Below are 25,405 nucleotides of genomic sequence, written 5' to 3'. Positions count from 1 at the left end.
ATTTATCCATCAGTTCTGGTCATAGCTTCTAACCACAAATATGTTTGAACACCTTCATAAAGACTCGAAATCCTAATTTACAGCTCATGCAATACAAAATCCTTCATAGAACACACTATACAGGACAAAGGATGTTCAGGATGGGTCTAACACACTCAAACATCTGCTCACATTGCACAGATAACACACCTGATGATTATGCACACGCTTTGTGGTTTTCTGCGCCTGTCCAGAAGTTCTGGCTTGAAGTCTGTGAGGACCTATCAACATGGCTAAAGTGTAGCATCCCTGCATGCCCCACACTGTGCATACTGGGTGACTTAGACAACATCAACATGGAAATTAACTCAGCACACATGGTTGTCACAGTGTTATGTATCGCAAAGAAAACTATTCTCATGAACTGGAAAGCGAAGAACAATCTGTGTATTAACCAGTTTAGAAATTTTCTTTTAGATTATATTAGCATGGAAACAATGTCTGCCTCCTCAAAACATCAATTGGCTGAATTTCATTCTCTCTGGTCCCCTCTGATTAGTTTTATCACATAGTGGTGGTGGTGGGTTGCTGGGTGATGGTGGGTCTCAGGCCCGGGCTGCTGTGACTGGTGTGACCGGGTGGTTTGTTTGTTTGTTTTTTGATGTTGTTTGTTTGTTTTTTGTAGAGGTCCTCCTGGGTGGGGTTGGGTTGAGTGGGGTGGGGCGGGATGGGTACCTTCTGGGGGTACAGTAGCTCCCGGAATATGGTCGCTGCAGGCCCCGAGCCTGGTGGACATCAGGCCCTCCTGCCCATTGTTGGCTCCCAGGTAGCGGGGATGCCTATTGCAGCCAGTCCCTGGCTGCCCTCTCTGGGGGAGAGTAGCTCCCCCGGTATATATCCCCATACCCCTCTCCCTTCTGGCTCCTGTACACAGCACACACTCACACATGAAGGGTTTTGGGGGCGTGTGTGTTCGGTGGGGTGTAGTGGATGGGGCCACGTAGGTGGTCCCCTTTGGTTGCACTCTGCAGTTCCCTGCCCCTGTTTTAATTACACCTTAGACATTACTACTTATCAAACACACTCACACTCACACATTAGGTCTTGGGGGGTGGTTACACTGAGTGGCATCTGGTGGGCGGGGCTCTTTGGGTATGTAGGCTGCCCAGAGTGCCGCGCTCCCAGTTCTACAAGTTTGGCTGCCCCTCAATTTTAATTGCTCACTATTAGAAAATATTGAAGAGCCAGAAGGGTGAGGGGAGGGGTCTTCTTCGCACACCCCTGCTTCCTGGTGTCTGCTCGGGGCAGGAGGGGCCAGGAGGATTAATTAATTGTTCTGCTGGTTCGGGGTCTGTGGTGGCTGGGGGGTTGCTGGCCTCCTGGTGTGCCCGCTGCACTACACCCCAGCAGAGTCGAGGGAGGTAGGATGTGTGGATGTGTGGATGTATGGGACGTGAAAGTGTGTGTGGTAATGATTTGGCCTGGATCTGGGACTTGCTGTCGCCTGGCCTGCCTGTGTTTCTCCCGATGGGGCATCAGCGTTGCCTCTCCCCACTGCTCGCGACTTCACCCACCTGTGGGCACGTCTTGACTCCCAGGGCACTTGGCCAGGGGCGCTGGGGCAGGCGCTGACCCACTTTGTGGCTGTCTGGGGCGCTTGGCCCTCCTGGGTATTGGGTGGGGCCTCTGCCGGGGGGTTTGGGGGCGCTCGGGCTCCTGGGGCCCAGGTCCCGGAGTGCCTCTGCCCTATGCTTATGGGGGCTCTTTCCGGGGGCTTCCTCTGCAGTCTTCTGGGTGGATGCGTGGTTGCCCCTGCGGTGGGCTGCCTGGGTTCTGTGCTCTGTGGGGGCTGCTGGTGGCCTGGGTCTTGTGGCCCTCTCTGCCTGCTTCTGATTGCTTGGGGGGGGGCTGTGGATTGAGGCCCTGTACGCTTATACACTCATAACTAAGCACGGTTATCATGTAGGTCCTGTGCCATGGGTGTTGCATGTTCTCACACACACACACACACATTCATTAGTCCAGTAGCATGGTCACTAAGCAGTTGATGTATTATCATGTCGTCTCAGGTCATCTATATCCACAGCTGTATTGTATGCGATTGCCGCTTCTTGTGCTTGTTTTTGTTTGTTTGTGTGTTTGTTTTTTCTCTGCTTGTCTGCTTTCAGGTGCTCCTGGTGGTGCTAAGGCTAGATTCCCCTCATAGGCCATGGATTGTTGTCTGTTTTGTTTTTTACAGGTGTAGCAGCTGGTTGTCTGGTTTTTGTTTCTATTTTTGTTCTGTTTCCTCTTCTTTCCTCTTCTTCTTTCCTTGTCCCCCGGTCCGGTTCAGTTCAGTTCATGTCATATATTGTAAACAGAAATAAATAAATGGGCATCAAGGGGAGCTTTACATTTATAAAACTTCCCTTGGCAAAACAAATCTGTTTGGCATCAAAGGTATTCAGACTACAATTCTTCTGACATAATGCTGAACAGGACAAGGGGAAAAAAAAGTAAAGAAGACAGTTCTGCCGAAAGCCAGGGATAGACCTGTTCTAAGTTCTATACTTTTTAAAAGGGGCGTGTTTATCAACTATGGAATTAGAAGATTTACAAAAATGGTCAAGTGCTAGATCTTCATCTGGGATTTTAACAGTGTCATATAACTATTCAACAGATCAGTTAAAAAAAAGCCTGCTCATGGAGATGTTTCAGGATCTGGATACCAAGCGTGGACCTAATGTTTTCATTTTTGCAATTCTGATACAGGCTATTGAGCAGTGATAACTAACACCAAGTTCAGATACTGCGGATTTTCTACCTTTGATATGTTAAGATTGAGCCAATCAGGGACAACCTTGAAGGATCTCTTTGGTTTTGTAGGATCAGTAATTACCTGAGAAAGGTTGATATTGGTACACACCTTTTTTAAATGATCAGAGGCAGAGTTCAACTTGTTTAAATTAAAATTGCCACACAGAGATTGGGTTTAGGCCACATGCACACAGAATGACATCAACAAATATAAGAAATATTAAACATTTACACATAGATTTTTGAATACATGTAGAGGAATGATACTTTGAAATGTGCTCATTGCGGAGTTATGATCAGTTGAGTAATGAAGGTTGAACTATTCTAGGAAAGAGGTTCTATTCCCAGCATCATGATGGACACTCCTGATATAGAAGGTTTCGCTAACGCATTGGAATTGTTTTACTATTTTCATATGCCTGTGCAATGAAGAATTGCTTGCTGCTGATAAATGCAAAGAAGAACAGCTTACACATAGATGCTCACATATAGGCTGCTGAATGCAATGAAGACCTGCTTATCAAGTGAAGTTCAATGTCAATGTGTAATATTCAATTAGGATTTGCAAAACAGTGAAGTTAAACAATGAATGGGTCCATAGTCGGTATGAGAAGACTACAGGAATATTTACCTGGGTGTACGTTCAAACAGAGATGAGAAAATTGCGATAAATAATTGTTTGTTTGTTTGTTAGTATGTATATGAATGTTATGTGTATAAACTGTGTTGAGTTATAGTTACTCAGTAGTGTCTCAGTGAAACAACCGACGGGGGAAGCCTTGCGGTGACAACAAAAGCAGTGTTTTACTGATCAGTCAAGTTGCTCCAGTGTACTCCACACAAACCGGTTGGCTACTGAAGGGATAGAAAATGGGGAATACTTGTTTTAAAGCAAAAAAGGAATTAGATGGGAAAAATACATGTTTTAACGGGGCCCAGACAATATTAAATACTCAGACAGATGGGAGAAGAAGTGTAGTTTTGTAGGAAATCACAAAATTATTACATAGAATTAGTGAAATCAATTGAAGAATGCCTTTCTGAAGAGCTGTTTACCACAGATGAGCAGCTTTGCGACCAAGCACATAGTAGATCGCTTTACTGCCAAAATGATCTAATTTAATGGATTGGTTTAGACATGCATAACAGCATTTTAAGAACAAAGAGAGAAACAAAAAGGGACAACGCTTCATGGTGGAAGGTGATGTATAAATAACTGTGTATATGATGAAGGGGGTGGCAACACCCATTCCGAAATCCCGCCATTCCGACATCCCGCTATTCCGACATCCCACCATTCCGACATACCACCATTCCGACATACCACCATTCCGACATGCAAACGTCCCACCATTCCGACATCCCACCATTGCGACATCCCGCTATTCTGACGTTCAAATGTCCCACCATTCCGACAAGGCTTTCCGTATAAGGAAATGTGTGTTACTCAACAGGTGAGTCCCTTCTTTCTGTTCATGCAATTTATATGTTTAACACATGTTTATAGACAAGCGTTATTAAAAACACAAAGTCTCGGCAACTGGAGGAGGAGAAGCAGTCCGCGTGGTTTTCAATCACACACTCCAATGCCACTTGTTTCAACTTCCGAAAATTTAATCCAGGAAAAAAAGGCTTACAAACATGGACCAAAACGGCTCCATAACACGCACAAGAATCCAAAAGAAACGAAAGTTAACTAAAAGAAAGCAAATAAACAGTATGAAGTGGTCAAAATTGGTTTTACGCATGCCTATGTGCGTCTGGCACATGCGTCTTCGGGCTCTCCCACGTTGGTTTGTGGATGAAAGCTATATGTTCAGCTGTAATGTCATGTAAAAACAATCTCTACATGACATTTACTCCCAGGTGTGACCAGTTAGGTCCTTAAGATATCAACAGGCTGTATAAAGCTACAACCGTTGCGGCTGTGTCTTTGTGCCAAATGCGCAAAACCCATCCGCGCTTCTCAAAATTGCAGTGAGTACTCATAAATCACGTGAATAACATGAATAAACGTTTTTACTGCATTTTGTTGTGTTTTATACGTTCTATGCTGTCATTTCTCTCTTCTCCTATTGGCAAGGCAAGGCAGAGTGCTCGCAACTGTGTCCTGTGCAGTAGCCGTGATATCTGTAATTGCAATTATTACTTTTGCATATGATGACAGCGTGCAAAAGACGCATGGGCTCTGTGGAGAGCTCCGCTCCAGCTGGCTGCTGTGACAGCTCACTGACACTGTATTTCTGCTTAATCAGTTTCAGTCTCGCCAGAGTTACATTAATATCTGTATTTTTATATTTGAAATTCAGGGGATTTTGATAATAGATTATTAAAGTTTGTTTGCGAGGCTGTGGCCTCTGCATGTGCAAAGCTTGTGCGCCAAACTTTAGGGCGTATTTGCGCCGGCATATCATTAGTGCAAAATGTTTTGGGTAAAAAATAGGCTATTAAAAGGAACTGTCGGAATGGCGGTATGTTAAAAAAAACAAAAAACATACCGCCATTCCGACCATAGGAGGAAAAAAGTGTCGGAATGGTGGGACGTTTGATAAAAAATTAAGTGTCGCCATTCCGACAATTGGAGACCCATGTCGGAATGGCGAGATGTCGGAATGGCAACATGTAACCATGATGAAGGAGAGACCATTTGAGCAGCACAGCCATTTCGCAGCACAGGGACAGCAATCCAAGTTACAGGATCTCCCACGTGGTATCACCTGTCACATTGTGTCAAGGCATCAAAAGAAGAAAAAATCACCAAACTCAAGGACAAAAAGACAAAGACTCCGGTGAACGAAGACAGAGGACTGACAAACCAGAAATACAAAAGGATTCTCGATATCAAGATGCAGAAGAAGAGGCTAACAATGCCACGAACACTTACGATGCTGGGAATGATGCCAGCAATGAACAGAGAAGAAGATTCAGTGTCATCAATCTGCATTACGTGCCTCTAATGAGGGGAGGAATATAGAATCCTCAACGATTACAACGTCTCTGGGAACTGTGACAACAACAAGGTTTAAACCATTTTGATATATATTGTAACCTATTGTCTAAGGAATAGTGCTGAAAATGAGGTAAATCTAATCCACCACTGTCCTTGGTCTTCTGTAGGGTTTTTAAACTAATACGTGGTGGTTTGTTTTTCCACAGAAATTTGGAGATGCATGAATCTAGTGACTTAAACCAGATCATTGAGAACAAATAGTTAACTTTTGGTAGTATCATCATTTTAATGGATGTAACTCTCCCCATAAGTGATATAGGTAAGGACTTCCAACGAGAGATCGTCCTCTACTGTCTTTAATAATTGCACATAATTTAGCTTTGTTAGCTCTGAGAGCCTGGAGGAAATGTTTATGCCTAAATATCTAATATTTCCTGACTGTAAAGTGATCGCAGGTATATTATGGACCCTACAGTTAATGGGCAGAACTGTGGTCTTAGACCAGTTGATAGAGTAGTCAGAAAGTGCTGAGAATTTATTTATGAGTGTGATCGTGTGACTGAGAGACGTCTGTGAGTTCTGAAGGAAAAGTAATACATCATCAGCATAAAGACTTATTTTATGCTCAATATTTTGGGATTAATTACTCACAAACGGGTAAGAAAAGGTAGTATTGCCAGACCATACATGATCAAAACAGGGAGCGGAGGTGGTTCAGCTGCAAGGTGTGAATGTCTGACTATAGTTTGTAAAAAGCGGGTAAGATAAGGTGCGAATGCCCGACAATGTATGATCAAAAGAGGGAGCGGAGGTTTTTGGCTACAAGAAGGTTTGAATGTCCGACCATAGTTTGTAAAAAGCGGGTAAGAAAAGGTTACCATACATCATCAAAAGCAGGAGTGGATGTGTTCGGCTACAAGAAGATTTGAATGTCCATCAATAATTGCTTTAAAACATGAAAGAAAATTTTCGAATATCAAACCGCACATGATCATAAGCGGGAGAGGAGTTGTTCAGCTGCAAGAAGGTGTGAATGTCCACCCATAATTACTGAAAAATGGGTAAGAAAAGGTGAAAATGCCCAACCATACATCATCAAAAGCAGGAGTGGCTGTGGCCTCTGCATTTGCAAAGCTTGTGCGCCAAACTTTAGGGCGTATTTGCGCCGGCATATCATTAGTGCAAAATGTTTTGGGTAAAAAATAGGCTATTAAAAGGAACTGTCGGAATGGCGGTATGTTAAAAAAAACAAAAAACATACCGCCATTCCGACCATAGGAGGAAAAAAGTGTCGGAATGGTGGGACGTTTGATAAAAAATTAAGTGTCGCCATTCCGACAATTGGAGACCCATGTCGGAATGGCGAGATGTCGGAATGGCAGCATGTAACCATGATGAAGGCGAGACCATTTGAGCAGCACAGCCATTTCGCAGCACAGGGACAGCAATCCAAGTTACAGGATATCCCACGTGGTATCACCTGTCACATTGTGTCAAGGCATCAAAAGAAGAAAAAATCACCAAACTCAAGGACAAAAAGACAAAGACTCCGGTGAACGAAGACAGAGGACTGACAAACCAGAAATATAAAAGGATTCTCAATATCAAGATCCAGAAGAAGAGGCTAACAATGCCACGAACACTTACGATGCTGGGAATGATGCCAGCAATGAACAGAGAAGAAGATTCAGTGTCATCAATCTGCATTACGTGCCTCTAATGAGGGGGTGAATATAGAATCCTCAACGATTACAACGTCTCTGGGAACTGTGACAACAACAAGGTTTAAACCATTTTGATATATATTGTAACCTATTGTCTAAGGAATAGTGCTGAAAATTAGGTAAATCTAATCCACCATTGTCCTTGGTCTTCTGTAGGGTTTTTAAACTAATACGTGGTGGTTTGTTTTTCCACAGAAATTTGGAGATGCATGAATCTAGTGACTTAAACCAAGTAGCAGATGGTTTTATGGGGATCATTGAGAACAAATAGTTAACTTTTGGTAGTATCATCATTTTAATGGATGTAACTCTCCCCATAAGTGATATAGGTAAGGACTTCCAACGAGAGATCGTCCTCTACTGTCTTTAATAATTGCACATAATTTAGCTTTGTTAGCTCTGAGAGCCTGGAGGAAATGTTTATGCCTAAATATCTAATATTTCCTGACTGTAAAGTGATCGCAGGTATATTATGGACCCTACAGTTAATGGGCAGAACTGTGGTCTTAGACCAGTTGATAGAGTAGTCAGAAAGTGCTGAGAATTTATTTATGAGTGTGATCGTGTGACTGAGAGACGTCTGTGAGTTCTGAAGGAAAAGTAATACATCATCAGCATAAAGACTTATTTTATGCTCAATATTTTGGGATTAATTACTCACAAACGGGTAAGAAAAGGTAGTATTGCCAGACCATATATGATCAAAACAGGGAGCGGAGGTGGTTCAGCTGCAAGGTGTGAATGTCTGACTATAGTTTGTAAAAAGCGGGTAAGATAAGGTGCGAATGCCCGACAATGTATGATCAAAAGAGGGAGCGGAGGTTTTCGGCTGCAAGAAGGTCTGAATGTCCACCCAAAATTCCTGAAAAATGGGTAAAAAAAGGGTGCGAATGCCAAACCATACATCATCAAAAGCAGGAGTGGATGTGTTCGGCTACAAGAAGATTTGAATGTCCATCAATAATTGCTTTAAAACATGAAAGAAAATTTTCGAATATCAAACCGCACATGATCATAAGCGGGAGAGGAGTTGTTCAGCTGCAAGAAGGTGTGAATGTCCACCCATAATTACTGAAAAATAGGTAAGAAAAGATGAAAATGCCCAACCATACATCATCAAAAGCAGGAGTGGATGTGTTCGGCTACAAGAAGGTTTGAATGTCCGACCATAGTTTGTAAAAAGCGGGTAAGAAAAGGTTTGAATGCCCGAACATAGACCATCAAAAGAGGGAGCTGAGGTGTTCCGCTGTAAGAAGGTGTAAATGTCCGACCATAGTTGGTAAAAAGCGGGTAAGAAAAGGTTAAAATACCCGACTGTACACAATCAATAGCGGGAGCGGAGTTGTTTGGCTACAAGAAGGTGTGAAAGTCCGACCACGGTTTGTAAAAAGCGGGTAAGAAAAGGTTCGAATGCCCGAATATATACCATCAAAAGTGGAAGTGGAGGTGTTCGGCTGCAAGAAGGTGTGAACGTCCGACCAAAGTTTGTAAAAAGCAGTTAAGAAAAGGTTCGAATATCCAACCAAACATAATCAAAAGCGGGAGCAGAGCTGTTCGACTGCAAGTAGATGTGAATGTCAGATCATAATTTGCAAAAAGCTGATGAAAAAGGGTGAGAATGCCCGGCTATACACCATCAAATGCGGGAGCGGAAGTGTTCGGCTGTGAGTAGGTGTGAATGTCCGACCATAATTGCTGAAAAATGTGTTAGAAGAGACTAGAATGCCGGACAAGACATCATCAAATGCGGAAGCGGAGTTGTTCGGCTGTGAGTAGGTGTGAATCTCCGAGCATAGTTTGTAAAAAGGGGGTAAGAATAGGTTCGAATGCCCGAACATACACTATCAAAACAGGGAGCTGAGGTGGCTCAGCTGCAAGGTGTGAATGTCTGACTATAGTTTGTAAATAAGGTGCGAATGCCCAACAATGTATAATCAAAAGAGGGAGCGGAGGTTTTCGGCTACAAGAAGGTTTGAATGTCCGACCATAGTTTGTAAAAAGCGGGTAAGAAAAGGTTCAAATGCCTGACTATACACCATCAAAAGCGGGAGCAGAGGTGTTCCGCTGTAAGACGGTGTGAATGTCCGACCATATTTGGTAAAAAGCGGGTAAGAAAAGGTTAAAATACCCGACTGTACACAATCAATAGCGGGAGAGGAGGTGTTCAGCTGCAAGAAGGTGTGAATGTCCACCCATAATTACTGAAAAATGGGTAAGAAAAGGTGCGAATGCCCAACCATACATTATCAAAAGCAGGTGTGAATGTCAGATCATAATTTGCAAAAAGCTGATGAGAAAGGGTGAGAATGCCCGACTATACACCATCAAATGCGGGAGCGGAGTTGTTCGGCTGTGAGTAGGTGTGAATCTCCGACCATAATTGCTGAAAAATGTGTTAGAAAAGGTAAGAATGCCGGTCCATACATCATCAAAAGCGGGAGAGGTGGTGTTCGGCTGCAAGTAGGTGTGAATGTCCAGCCATAATTACTAACAAACGGGTAAGAAAAGGTAGTATTGCCAGACCATACATGATCAAAACAGGGAGCGGAGGTGGTTCAGCTGCAAGACGATGTGAATGTCCGACTAAAGTTCAAATATATTAACAAAAGCGGGAGGAGAGGTCTTCGGATGAGAGTGGTTGAGAATTTCCAACCATAATCTATAAAATGCGGTGAAAAAAAAGGTGTGATAGAACACTAAAAGGTGGAGCGGAAGTGTTCGGCTGCAAGAAGGTGTGAATGTCCGACTATATTTGGTGAAAAGCAGGTGAAGCAAGGTCTGAATGCCCAACCTTACATCATCAAAAGCGAGATCAGAGGTGTTTGGCTGCATGAAGGCCATAGTTTGCCAAAAGCGGGTAAGCTGCGAATGACCGACTAAATATCAACAAAAGTGGGGGCGGAGGTCGTCGGATGCAAGTGGGTGTGAATATCCCACCATACAAGTATGGTGGAGAGGAAGCTGTGAACAGCCGACCATAGTTGGCAAAAAGCGGGTGAGAAAAGGTGCGAATGTCCAACCATACATGATCAAAACAGGGAGCGGAGGTGTTTGGCTGTGACAAGGTGTGAATGTCCACCCAAAATTAATGAAAAGCGGGCAACAAGTAGGTTTGAATGCCCAACCATACATCATCAAAAGCAAGAGTGGATGTGCTCGGCTACAAGAAGGTTTGAATGTCCGAGCATAGTTTGTAAAAAGCGGGTAAGAAAAGGTTCGAATGCCCAAACATACACCATCAAAAGAGGGAGCGGAGGTGTTCCGCTGTAAGAAGGTGTGAATGTCCGACCATAGTTGGTAAAAAGTGGGTAAGAAAAGGTTAAAATACCCGACTGTACACAATCAATAGCGGGAGCGGATGTGTTTGGCTACAAGAATGTGTGACAGTCTTACCATGGTTTGTAAAAAACGGGTAAGAAAAGGTGCGAATGCCCGACAATGTATGATCAAAAGAGGGAGCGGAGGTTTTCGGCTACAAGAAGGTTTGAATGTCCGACCATAGTTTGTAAAAAGCGGGTAAGAAAAGGTTCAAATGCCTGACAATACACCATCAAAAGCGGGAGCGGAGGTGTTCGGCTACAAGAAGGTGTGAAAGTTCAACCATGGTTTGTAAAAAGCTGCTAAGAAAAGGTTCGAATGCCCGAATATATACCATCAAAAGCGGGAGCAGAGCTGTTCGACTGCAAGTAGGTGTGAATGTCCAGCCATAATTACTCACAAACGGGTAAGAAAAGGTAGTATTGCCAGACCATACATGATCAAAACAGGGAGCTGAGGTGGTTCAGCTGCAAGGTGTGAATGTCTTACTATAGTTTGTAAAAAGCGGGTAAGACAAGGTGCGAATGCCCGACAATGTATGATCAAAAGAGGGAGTGGAGGTCTTCGGCTGCAAGGTCTGAATGTCCAACCATAATTTCTAAAAACGGGTAAGAAAAGGCTCGAAAGCCCGACTATACACAATCAAAAGCGGGAGCGGGAGGTTTTCAGCTGCAAATCCTTCACTCAAAACAAGTGAAAACTGCTTTGTCCTTCATATTTATCAATGTCTATATCGACTTCAACAAAGAACAACATTGTATTTTGCAGTAGTAGAAAGAGCAACACTTGAAGGAACAGGAATCCGAGAATAAGCTTATTTTCATACGTTCTGCATGATTTGGGATTTTATGTATAAAATGAATTCCTTTACTCAAACTATGTTAAAACTGCTTTATCCTTCATATTTATCAATGTCTAGATTGACTTCAACAAAGAACAACATTGTATTTTGCAGTAGAAGAAATAGCAACACTGAAGGATCAGGAATCCGAAAACAAGCTTATTTTCATACGTTCTGCTTGATTTGGGATTTTGCTATAAAATTAATTCCTTCACTCAAACAAAGTGGAAACTGCTTTGTCCTTCATATTTATCAATGTCTAGATTTACTTAAACAAAGAACAACATTGTATTTTGCAGTAGTAGAAAGAGCAACACTTGAAGGAACAGGAATCCGAGAATAAGCTTATTTTCATACGTTCTGCATGATTTGGGATTTTATGTATAAAATGAATTCCTTTACTCAAACTATGTTAAAACTGCTTTGTCCTTCATATTTATCAATGTCTAGATTGACTTCAACAAAGAACAACATTGTATTTTGCAGTAGAAGAAATAGCAACACTGAAGGATCAGGAATCCGAAAACAAGCTTATTTTCATACGTTCTGCTTGATTTGGGATTTTGCTATAAAATTAATTCCTTCACTCAAACAAAGTGGAAACTGCTTTGTCCTTCATATTTATCAATGTCTATATCGATTTCAACAAAGAACAAGGCTTTATTTTGCAGTATAGGAAAGAGCAACACTGGAGGATCAGGAATCCGAGAATAAGCTTACTTTCATGAGTCCTGCACGATTTCGGATTTTCCTATAAAATGAATTGCTTTGCTCAAACCAAGTTAAAATTGCTTTGTCCTTCATAGTTATCCATATCTAACATGTATCAAGCATAAAGTTCCTCATATTACCCTGAATGAGAAAGAAGCATCCCTTTGGTTGAGCAATACGTTCCTTTTGCGGAGTTCTCCATGATTTCGGATTTTGCTATAAAATTCATTCCTTCACACCTTTTTTTTTCACCGCATTTTATAGATTATGGTTGGAAATTTCAACCACTCTAATCCGAAGACCTCTCCTCCCGCTTTTGTTAATATATTTGAACTTTAGTTGGACATTCACCCCTTTTTGCAGCTAAACCACCTCCGCTCCCTGTTTTGATCATGTATGGTCTGGCAATACTACATTTTCTTACCCGTTTGTGAGTAATTATGGCTGGATATTCACACCTACTTGCAGCTGAACACAATCTCTCTCGCTTTTAATTATGTTTGGATATTCTAACCTTTTCTTTACTGCTTTTTGCCAACTTTGGTCGGACGTTCACACCTTCTTGCAGCCGAACACCTCCGCATCCGCTTTTGATGGTATATATTCGGGCATTCGAACCTTTTCTTACCAGCTTTTTACAAACGATGGTTGGAATTTCATACCTTCTTGTAGCCGAACAACTCCACTCCCGCTATTGATTGTGTACAGTCGGGTATTTTAACCTTTTCTTACCCGCTTTTTACCAACGATGGTTGGACATTCACACCGTCTTACAGCGGAACATCTCCGCTCCCGCTTTTGATGGTGTATAGTCAGGCATTTGAACCTTTTCTTACCCACTTTTTACAAACTATGGTCGGACATTCAAACCTTCTTGTAGCCGAAAACCTCTGCTCCCTCTTTTGATTATACATTGTCGGGCATTCGCACCTTATCTTACCCGCTTTTTACAGACATTCACACCTTGGTGCTGAACCACCTCAGCTCCCTTTTTTGATCATGTATGGTCTGGCAATACTAACTTTTCTTACCCGTTTGTGAGTAATTATGGCTGGACATTCACACCTACTTGCAGTCGAACAGCTCTGCTCCCGCTTTTGATTATGTTTGGTTGGATATTCGAACCTTTTCTTAACTGCTTTTTACAAACTTTGGTCGGACGTTTACACCTTCTTGCAGCCGAACACCTCCGCTTCCGCTTTTGATGGTATATATTCGGGCATTCGAACCTTTTCTTACCAGCTTTTTACAAACCATGGTTGGACTTTCACACCTTCTTGTAGCCGAACAACTCCGCTCCCCCTATTGATTGTGTACAGTCGGGTATTTTAACCTTTTCTTACCCACTTTTTACCAACTATGGTCGGACATTCACACCTTCTTACAGCGGAACACCTCCGCTCCCTCTTTTGATGGTGTATGTTTGGGCATTCGAACCTTTTCTTACCCGCTTTTTACAAACTATGCTCGGACATTCAAACCTTCTTGTAGCCGAACACATCCACTCCTTCTTTTGATGATGTATGCTTGGGAATTCAAACCTACTTTTTGCCCGCTTTTCATTAATTTTGGGTGGACATTCACACCTTGTCACAGCCAAACACCTCCGCTCCCTGTTTTGATCATGTATGGTTGGACATTCGCACCTTGTCTCACCCGCTTTTTGCAAACTATGGTCGGCTGTTCACAGCTTCCTCTCCACCATACTTGTATGGTGGGATGTTCACACCCAGTTGCATCCGAAGACCTCCGCCCCCACTTTTGTTGATATTTAGTTGGTCATTCGCAGCTTACCCGCTTTTGGCAAACTATGGCCTTCTTGCAGCCAAACACCTCTGATCTCGCTTTTGATAATGTAAGGTTGGGCATTCAGACCTTGCTTCACCTGCTTTTCACCAAATATAGTAGGACATTCACACCTTCTTGCAGCCGAACACTTCCGCTCCACCTTTTAGTGTTCTATCACACCTTTTTTTTCACCGCATTTTATAGATTATGGTTGGAAATTCTCAACCACTCTCATCCGAAGACCTCTCCTCCCGCTTTTGTTAATATATTTGAACTTTAGTCGGACATTCACACCTTCTTGCAGCTGAACCACCTCCGCTCCCTGTTTTGATCATGTATGGTCTGGCAATACTACCTTTTCTTACCCGTTTGTGAGTAATTATGGCTGGACATTCACACCTACTTGCAGCCGAACACCACCTCTCTCGCTTTTGATGATGTATGGACCGGCATTCTTACCTTTTCTCACACATTTTTCAGAAATTACGGTAGGAGATTCACACTTATTCACAGCCGAACAACTCCGCTCCCGCATTTGATGGTGTGCAGTCGGACATTCTCACCCTTTCTCATCAGCTTTTTGCAAATTATGATCTGACATTCACACCTACTTGCAGTCGAAAAGCTATGCTCCCACTTTTGATTATGTTTGGTTGGATATTCAAACCTTTTCTTAACTGCTTTTTACAAACTTTGGTTGGACGTTCACACCTTCTTGTAGTCGAACACATCCACTCCTGCTTTTGATGATGTATGGTTGGGCATTCGCACCTTTTTTTTACCCATTTGTCAGGAATAATGGGTGGACATTCACACCTTCTTGCAGCTGAACACCTCCTCTCCCACTTATGATCATGTGCGGTTTTATTTTCGAAAATTTTCTTTCATGTTTTCTAGCAATTATTGATGGACATTTAGACCTTCTTGCAGCTGAACACCTCGGCTCCTGCTTTTGATCATACCTTGTTAGGCATTCGCACCATGTCTTACCCGCTTTTTACAAACTTTAGTCGAACATTTACACCTTTTTGCAGCCGAACACCACCTCTCTCGCTTTTGATGATGTATGGTCCGGCATTCTTTCCTTTTCTAACACATTTTTCAGCAATTATGGTCGGACATTCACACCTACTCAGAGCCGAACACCTCCGCTCCCGCATTTGATGGTGTATAGTCGGGCATTCTCACCCTTTCTCATCAGCTTTTTGCAAATTATGATCTGACATTCACACCTGCTTTTGATAATGTATGGTTGGGCATTCGCACCTTTTTTTTACCCATTTTTCAGGAATTATGGGTGGACATTCACACCTTCTTGCAGCTGAACACCTCCTCTCCTTCTTATGATCATGTGCGGATGATATTCGAAAATTTTCTTTCATGTTTTAAAGCAATTATTGATGGACATTCAGACCTTCTTGCAGCTGAACCACTCTGCTCCCGCTTTTGATGGTGTATAGTCGGGCTTTCGAGCCTTTCCTTGCCGGTTTTTACAAATTATGGTTGGACATTCAGACCTTCTTGCAGCCGAACACCTCCGCTCCCTCTTTTGATCATACATTGTCGGGCATTAGCACCTTTTCTTACCCGCTTTTTACAAACCATAGTCGGACTTTCACATCTTTTAATAGCCGAACAACTCCGCTCCCGCTATTGATTGTGTACAGTCGGGTATTTTAACCTTTTCTTACCCGCTTTTTACCAACTATGGTCGGACATTCACACCTTCTTACAGCGGAACACCTCCACTCCCTCTTTTGATGGTGTATGTTCGGGCATTCAAACCTTTTCTTACCCGCTTTTTACAAACTATGGTCGGACATTCAAACCTTCTTGTAGCCGAACACATCCACTCCTGCTTTTGATTATGTATAGTTGTGCATTCGCACCTTTTCTTACCCATTTTTCAGTAATTATGGGTGTACATTCACACCTTCTTGCAGCCGAACACCTCCGCTCCCTCTTTTGATCATACATTTTCGGGCATTCGCACCTTTTCTTACCCGCTTTTTACAAACCATGGTCGGACTTTCACACCTTTTAGTAGCCGAACAACTCCGCACCCGCTACTGATTGTGTACAGTCGGGTATTTTAACCTTTTCTTACCCGTTTTTTACCAACTATGGTCGGACATTCACACCTTCTTACAGCGGAACACCTCCGCTCCCTCCTTTGATGGTGTATGTTCGGGCATTCGAACCTTTTCCGACCCGCTTTTTACAAACTATGGTCAGACGTTCAAACCTTCTTGTAGCCGAACATATCCACTCCTGCTTTTGATGATGTATGGTTGGGCATTCGAACCTACTTGTTGCCCGCTTTTCATTAATTATGGGTGGACATTCACACCTTGTCTCAGCCAAACACCTCCGCTCCCTGTTTTGATCATGTATGGTTTGACATTCGCACCTTTGCTTACCCTCTTTTTATACTGATTGCTCAAGATTAAGCTGTTCTTTCTCAAACTACAAAATTTTTTTAATTGTTGAAACTTGATTTGAAGTGGATAAATAAGGAAGACAAACAGTTTTAAGTCAGGCTGATAGCAATTAATTTTATAGCAAAATCTGTATTTCGTCATTTGTCGAGAGATGCTTATTGCTGAAGAAGTTCTTTCTCATTCTACAAAGTACAACGTTGTTTATCATATAAACTTGATTAGACATGAATAGATATGAAGGACAAAGCAGTCTTAACTTGGTTTGAGTTAAGGAATTCGTTTTATAGGAGAATCCGAATTCGTGCATAACTCGTAAAATAGAGCTTATTTTCGGATTCCTGAAATGAAGACTCATTGTCTGGTTCTCATAATACAAAGTTTGTTGTTTATTGTTGAAACTTCATCAGACCGTTAGATATAGTCGGACTCACCTCGACGCACGGCTTGGGATCTGGAACCAGTACTCTTGAGAGGGGTTGGACTCTCTTCCACTCTGGAGTTGCCCGTGGTGAGAGGCGCAGAGCAGGTGTGGGCATACTTATTGCCCCCCGGCTGTGTGCCAGTACATTGGGGTTTACCCCAGTACCCTTTTTGGAGTCTCTGGGGGAGGCACTGGAGAATGCTCCTACCGGAGACTCCCTCATTCTGCTGGGGGACTTCAATGCTCACGTGGGCAATGACAGTGAGACCTGGAGGGGTGTGATTGGGAGGAACGGCCCCCCCCGATCTGAATCAGAGTGGTGTTATGTTGTTGGACTTCTGTGCCAGTCATAGACTGTCCATAACGAACACCATGTTCAGGCATAAGGGTGTCCATATGTGCACTTGGCACCAGGACACCCTTGGCCGCAGTTCGATGATCGACTTTGTGGTTGTATCATCGGACTTGCGGCCGTATGTCCTTGACACTCGGGTGAAGAGAGGGGCGGAGCTGTCAACTGATCACCACCTGGTGGTGAGTTGGCTCCGCTGGTGGGGGAGGATGCCGATCAGACCTGGCAGGCCCAAACGTATTGTGAGGGTCTGCTGGGCGCGTTTGTCAGAATCCCCCGTCAGAAGGAGCTTTAACTTCCACCTCCGGCAGAGCTTCTACCATATTTGAGGTGGGGGACATTGAGTCCGAAAGGGCCATGTTCCGTGACTCCATTGCCGAGGCAGCTGGTCGGAGTTGTGGCCGTAAGGTGGTCGGTGCCTGTCGTGGCGGCAACCCTCGAACCTGCTGGTGGACACCAGTGGTGAGGGAAGCCGTCAAGCTGAAGAAGGAGTCCTATCGGGCCTTTTTGGCCAGTGGGACCCTGGAAGAAGCTGATAGGTACCGACGGGCCAGACGGGCCACGGCTTCGGTGGTTGCTGAGGCAAAAACTCGGGCCTGGGAGGAGTTCGGTGAGACCATGGAGAACGATTTCCGGACGGCCTCGAAAAGATTCTGGTCCACCATCCGGCGTCTCAGGGGGGGGGGGGGGGGGGGAGTGGCTCACAGTCAACACTGTTTACAGTGGGGACGGGGCTTTGCTGACCTCAACTAGGGATGTTGTGAGTTTCGGTGGGGGGAGTACTTCGAGGAACTCCTCAATCCTACCAAAACGTGCTCGGAAGAGGCAGAGTCAGAGAGCTCGGAGACGGGGCCTCCCATTTCTGGGGCTGAGGTTGCCGAGGTGGTTATAAAGCTCCTCGGTGGCAAGGCCCCGGGGGTGGATGAGGTCCGTCCTGAGTTTCTCAAGGCTCTGGATGTTGTAGGGCTGTCTTGGCTGACACGCCTCTGCAGTATCGCGTGGACATCGGGGACAGTGCCTCTGGACTGGCAGATTGGGGTGGTGGTCCCCCTCTTTAAAAAGGGGGACCGGAGGGTGTGTTCCAACTATAGGGGTATCACACTCCTCAGCCTCCCTGGTAAGGTCTATTCGGGGGTATTGGAGAGGAGGATCCGTCGGATAATCGAGCCTCGGATTCAGGAGATGCAGTGTGGCTTTCGTCCTGGCCGTGGAACAGTGGACCAGCTCTATACCCTCGGCAGGATCCTGGAGGGTGCATGGGAGTTCGCCCAACCAGTCTACATGTGTTTTGTGGACTTGGAGAAAGCGTTCGACCGTGTCCCTCGTGGAGTCCTGTGGGGGGTGCTCCGGGAATATGGAGTGCCGGACCCCTTGATAGGGGCCGTTCGGTCTCTGTATGACCGGTGCCAGAGTTTGGTCCGCATTGCCGGCAGTAAGTCGGATACGTTTCCGGTGAGAGTTGGACTCCGTCAGGGCTGCCCTTTGTCACCGATTCTGTTCCTAACTTTTATGGACAGAATTTCTAGGCAGAGCCAGGGCGTTGAGGGTGTCCCATTTGGCGACCTCAGAATCGGGTCTCTGCTTTTTGCAGATGATGTGGTTCTGTTAGCGTCGTCAGGCCGTGACCTTCAGCTCTCACTGGAGTGATTCGCAGCCGAGTGTGAAGCGGCTGGGATGAGAATCAGCACCTCCAAATCCGAGACTATGGTTCTCAGCCGGAAAAGGGTGGAATGCTCTCTCCGGGTCGGGAATGAGATCCTTCCCCAAGAGGAGGAGTTCAAGTATCTCGGGGTCTTGTTCACGAGTGACGGACGAATGGAGCGGGAGATTGACGGGCGGATCGGTGCGGCGCCTGCAGTGTTGCAGGCTCTGCACCGACCCGTCGTTGTGAAGAGGGAGCTGAGCCAGAAGGCGAAGCTCTCTACTTACTGGTCAATCTACGTTCCCATCCTCACCTATGGTCACGAGTTGTGGGTAGTGACCGAAAGAACAAGATCGCGAATACAAGCGGCCGAAATGGGTTTCCTCCGCAGGGTGTTTGGGCTCTCCCTTAGAGATAGGGTGAGAAGCTCAGTCATCCGGGAGGGGCTCGGAGTAGAACCGCTGCTCCTCCGCATTGAGAGGAGTCAGATGAGGTGGCTCGGGCATCTGGTTAGGATGCCCCCTGGGCGCCTCCCTGGGGAGGTGTTCCGGGCACGTCGCACTGGGAGGAGACCCCGGGGGAGACCCAGGACACGTTGGAGAGACTATGTCTCTCGGCTGGCCTGGGAACGCCTCGGGGTCCCCCCGGAAGAGCTGGAGGAAGTGGCCGGGGACAGAGACGTCTGGGTTTCTCTGCTCAAGCTGCTGCCCCCGCGACCCGACCCCCGGATAAGCGGCAGATGATGGATTGATGGATGAATATATCCTCCACCAACCAGACTTACAACCCCCGACTAGGGTAGCAGAATTTCTAAGCATCTGTACCCCAAAACTACTATCAAAAATATATAAATTATTGTCTAAGATAGATGACATGTCTCTTCCATCCTCAAAATGGGAGGCAGATTTATCCATCAGTTCTGGTCATAGCTTCTAACCACAAATATGTTTGAACACCTTCATAAAGACTCGAAATCCTAATTTACAGCTCATGCAATACAAAATCCTTCATAGAACACACTATACAGGACAAAGGATGTTCAGGATGGGTCTAACACACTCAAACATCTGCTCACATTGCACAGATAACACACCTGATGATTATGCACACGCTTTGTGGTTTTCTGCGCCTGTCCAGAAGTTCTGGCTTGAAGTCTGTGAGGACCTATCAACATGGCTAAAGTGTAGCATCCCTGCATGCCCCACACTGTGCATACTGGGTGACTTAGACAACATCAACATGGAAATTAACTCAGCACACATGGTTGTCACAGTGTTATGTATCGCAAAGAAAACTATTCTCATGAACTGGAAAGCGAAGAACAATCTGTGTATTAACCAGTTTAGAAATTTTCTTTTAGATTATATTAGCATGGAAACAATGTCTGCCTCCTCAAAACATCACCCGAGCCTGGTGGACATCAGGCCCTCCTGCCCATTGTTGGCTCCCAGGTAGCGGGGATGCCTATTGCAGCCAGTCCCTGGCTGCCCTCTCTGGGGGAGAGTAGCTCCCCTGGTATATATCCCCATACCCCTCTCCCTTCTGGCTCCTGTACACAGCACACACTCACACATGAAGGGTTTTGGGGGCGTGTGTGTTCGGTGGGGTGTAGTGGATGGGGCCACGTAGGTGGTCCCCTTTGGTTGCACTCTGCAGTTCCCTGCCCCTGTTTTAATTACACCTTAGACATTACTACTTATCAAACACACTCACACACACACATTAGGTCTTGGGGGGTGGTTACACTGAGTGGCATCTGGTGGGCGGGGCTCTTTGGGTATGTAGGCTGCCCAGAGTGCCGCGCTCCCAGTTCTACAAGTTTGGCTGCCCCTCAATTTTAATTGCTCACTATTAGAAAATATTGAAGAGCCAGAAGGGTGAGGGGAGGGGTCTTCTTCGCACACCCCTGCTTCCTGGTGTCTGCTCGGGGCAGGAGGGGCCAGGAGGATTAATTAATTGTTCTGCTGGTTCGGGGTCTGTGGTGGCTGGGGGGTTGCTGGCCTCCTGGTGTGCCCGCTGCACTACACCCCAGCAGAGTCGAGGGAGGTAGGATGTGTGGATGTGTGGATGTATGGGACGTGAAAGTGTGTGTGGTAATGATTTGGCCTGGATCTGGGACTTGCTGTCGCCTGGCCTGCCTGTGTTTCTCCCGATGGGGCATCAGCGTTGCCTCTCCCCACTGCTCGCGACTTCACCCACCTGTGGGCACGTCTTGACTCCCAGGGCAATTGGCCAGGGGCGCTGGGGCAGGCGCTGACCCACTTTGTGGCTGTCTGGGGCGCTTGGCCCTCCTGGGTATTGGGTGGGGCCTCTGCCGGGGGGTTTGGGGGCGCTCGGGCTCCTGGGGCCCAGGTCCCGGAGTGCCTCTGCCCTATGCTTATGGGGGCTCTTTCCGGGGGCTTCCTCTGCAGTCTTCTGGGTGGATGCGTGGTTGCCCCTGCGGTGGGCTGCCTGGGTTCTGTGCTCTGTGGGGGCTGCTGGTGGCCTGGGTCTTGTGGCCCTCTCTGCCTGCTTCTGATTGCTTGGGGGGGGGCTGTGGATTGTGGCCCTGTACGCTTATACACTCATAACTAAGCACGGTTATCATGTAGGTCCTGTGCCATGGGTGTTGCATGTTCTCACACACACACACACACATTCATTAGTCCAGTAGCATGGTCACTAAGCAGTTGATGTATTATCATGTCGTCTCAGGTCATCTATATCCACAGCTGTATTGTATGCGATTGCCGCTTCTTGTGCTTGTTTTTGTTTGTTTGTGTGTTTGTTTTTTCTCTGCTTGTCTGCTTTCAGGTGCTCCTGGTGGTGCTAAGGCTGGATTCCCCTCATAGATCATGGATTGTTGTCTGTTTTGTTTTTTACAGGTGTAGCAGCTGGTTGTCTGGTTTTTGTTTCTATTTTTGTTCTGTTTCCTCTTCTTTCCTCTTCTTCTTTCCTTGTCCCCCGGTCCGGTTCAGTTCAGTTCATGTCATATATTGTAAACAGAAATAAATAAATGGGCATCAAGGGGAGCTTTACATTTATAAAACTTCCCTTGGCAAAACAAATCTGTTTGGCATCAAAGGTATTCAGACTACAATTCTTCTGACATAATGCTGAACAGGACAAGGGGAAAAAAAAAAAAAAGTAAAGAAGACAGTTCTGCCGAAAGTCAGGGACTAGACCTGTTCTAAGTTCTATACTTTTTAAAAGGGGCATGTTTATCAACTATGGAATTAGAAGATTTACAAAAATGGTCAAGTGCTAGATCTTCATCTGAGATTTTAACAGTGTCATATAACTATTCAACAGATCAGTTAAAAAAAAGCCTGCTCATGGAGATGTTTCAGGATCTGGATACCAAGCGTGGACCTAATGTTTTCATTTTTGCAATTCTGATACAGGCTATTGAGCAGTGATAACTAACACCAAGTTCAGATACTGCGGATATTCTACCTTTGATTTGTTAAGATTGAGCCAATCAGGGACAACCTTGAAGGATCTCTTTGGTTTTGTAGGATCAGTAATTACCTGAGAAAGGTTGATATTGGTACACACCTTTTTTAAATGATCAGAGGCAGAGTTCAACTTGTTTGAATTAAAATTGCCACACAGAGATTGGGTTTAGGCCACATGCACACAGAATGACATCAACAAATATAAGAAATATTAAACATTTACACATAGATTTTTGAATACATGTAGAGGAATGATACTTTGAAATGTGCTCATTGCGGAGTTATGATCAGTTGAGTAATGAAGGTTGAACTATTCTAGGAAAGAGGTTCTATTCCCAGCATCATGATGGACACTCCTGATATAGAAGGTTTCGCTAACGCATTGGAATTGTTTTACTATTTTCATATGCCTGTGCAATGAAGAATTGCTTGCTGCTGATAAATGCAAAGAAGAACAGCTTACACATAGATGCTCACATATAGGCTGCTGAATGCAATGAAGACCTGCTTATCAAGTGAAGTTCAATGTCAATGTGTAATATTCAATTAGGATTTGCAAAACAGTGAAGTTAAACAATGAATGGGTCCATAGTCGGTATGAGAAGACTACAGGAATATTTACCTGGGTGTACGTTCAAACAGAGATGAGAAAATTGCGATAAATAATTGTTTGTTTGTTTGTTAGTATGTATAGGAATGTTATGTGTATAAACTGTGTTGAGTTATAGTTACTCAGTAGTGTCTCAGTGAAACAACCGACGGGGGAAGCCTTGCGGTGACAACAAAAGCAGTGTTTTACTGATCAGTCAAGTTGCTCCAGTGTACTCCATACAAACTGGTTGGCTACTGAAGGGATAGAAAATGGGGAATACTTGTTTTAAAGCAAACAAGGAATTAGATGGGAAAAATACATGTTTTAACGGGACCCAGACAATATTAAATACTCAGACAGATGGGAGAAGAAGTGTAGTTTTGTAGGAAATCACAAAATTATTACATAGAATTAGTGAAATCAATTGAAGAATGCCTTTCTGAAGAGCTGTTTACCACAGATGAGCAGCTTTGCGACCAAGCACATTGTAGATCGCTTTACTGCCAAAATGATCTAATTTAATGGATTGGTTTAGACATGCATAACAGCATTTTAAGAACAAAGAGAGAAACAAAAAGGGACAACGCTTCATGGTGGAAGGTGATGTATAAATAACTGTGTATATGATGAAGGGGGTGGCAACACCCATTCCGAAATCCCGCCATTCCAACATCCCGCTATTCCGACATCCCACCATTCCGACATACCACCATTCCGACATGCAAACGTCCCACCATTCCGACATCCCACCATTGCGACATCCCGCTATTCTGACGTTCAAATGTCCCACCATTCCGACAAGGCTTTCCGTATAAGGAAATGTGTGTTACTCAACAGGTGAGTCCCTTCTTTCTGTTCATGCAATTTATATGTTTAACACATGTTTATAGACAAGCGTTATTAAAAACACAAAGTCTCGGCAACTGGAGGAGGAGAAGCAGTCCGCGGTGGTTTTCAATCACACACTCCAATGCCACTTGTTTCAACTTCCGAAAATTTAATCCAGGAAAAAAAGGCTTACAAACATGGACCAAAACGGCTCCATAACACGCACAAGAATCCAAAAGAAACGAAAGTTAACTAAAAGAAAGCAAATAAACAGTATGAAGTGGTCAAAATTGGTTTTACGCATGCCTATGTGCGTCTGGCACATGCGTCTTCGGGCTCTCCCACGTTGGTTTGTGGATGAAAGCTATATGTTCAGCTGTAATGTCATGTAAAAACAATCTCTACATGACATTTACTCCCAGGTGTGACCAGTTAGGTCCTTAAGATATCAACAGGCTGTATAAAGCTACAACCGTTGCGGCTGTGTGTTTGTGCCAAATGCGCAAAACCCATCCGCGCTTCCCAAAATTGGAGTGAGTACTCATAAATCACGTGAATAACATGAATAAACGTTTTTACTGCATTTTGTTGTGTTTTATACGTTCTATGCTGTCATTTCTCTCTTCTCCTATTGGCAAGGCAAGGCAGAGTGCTCGCAACTGTGTCCTGTGCAGTAGCCGTGATATCTGTAATTGCAATTATTACTTTTGCATATGATGACAGCGTGCAAAAGACGCATGGGCTCTGTGGAGAGCTCCGCTCCAGCTGGCTGCTGTGACAGCTCACTGACACTGTATTTCTGCTTAATCAGTTTCAGTCTCGCCAGAGTTACATTAATATCTGTATTTTTATATTTGAAATTCAGGGGATTTTGATAATAGATTATTAAAGTTTGTTTGCGAGGCTGTGGCCTCTGCATGTGCAAAGCTTGTGCGCCAAACTTTAGGGCGTATTTGCGCCGGCATATCATTAGTGCAAAATGTTTTGGGTAAAAAATAGGCTATTAAAAGGAACTGTCGGAATGGCGGTATGTTAAAAAAAACAAAAAACATACCGCCATTCCGACCATAGGAGGAAAAAAGTGTCGGAATGGTGGGACGTTTGATAAAAAATTAAGTGTCGCCATTCCGACAATTGGAGACCCATGTCGGAATGGCGAGATGTCGGAATGGCAACATGTAACCATGATGAAGGAGAGACCATTTGAGCAGCACAGCCATTTCGCAGCACAGGGACAGCAATCCAAGTTACAGGATCTCCCACGTGGTATCACCTGTCACATTGTGTCAAGGCATCAAAAGAAGAAAAAATCACCAAACTCAAGGACAAAAAGACAAAGACTCTGGTGAACGAAGACAGAGGACTGACAAACCAGAAATACAAAAGGATTCTCGATATCAAGATGCAGAAGAAGAGGCTAACAATGCCACGAACACTTACGATGCTGGGAATGATGCCAGCAATGAACAGAGAAGAAGATTCAGTGTCATCAATCTGCATTACGTGCCTCTAATGAGGGGAGGAATATAGAATCCTCAACGATTACAACGTCTCTGGGAACTGTGACAACAACAAGGTTTAAACC

This window comes from Leuresthes tenuis, unplaced genomic scaffold (genome assembly GCF_036924035.1).
Source record: "Leuresthes tenuis unplaced genomic scaffold, fLeuTen1.0.hap1 SCAF_2, whole genome shotgun sequence".
NCBI classification, from domain to species: domain Eukaryota; kingdom Metazoa; phylum Chordata; class Actinopteri; order Atheriniformes; family Atherinopsidae; genus Leuresthes; species Leuresthes tenuis.
Note: the sequence above shows the minus strand (reverse complement) of the source record.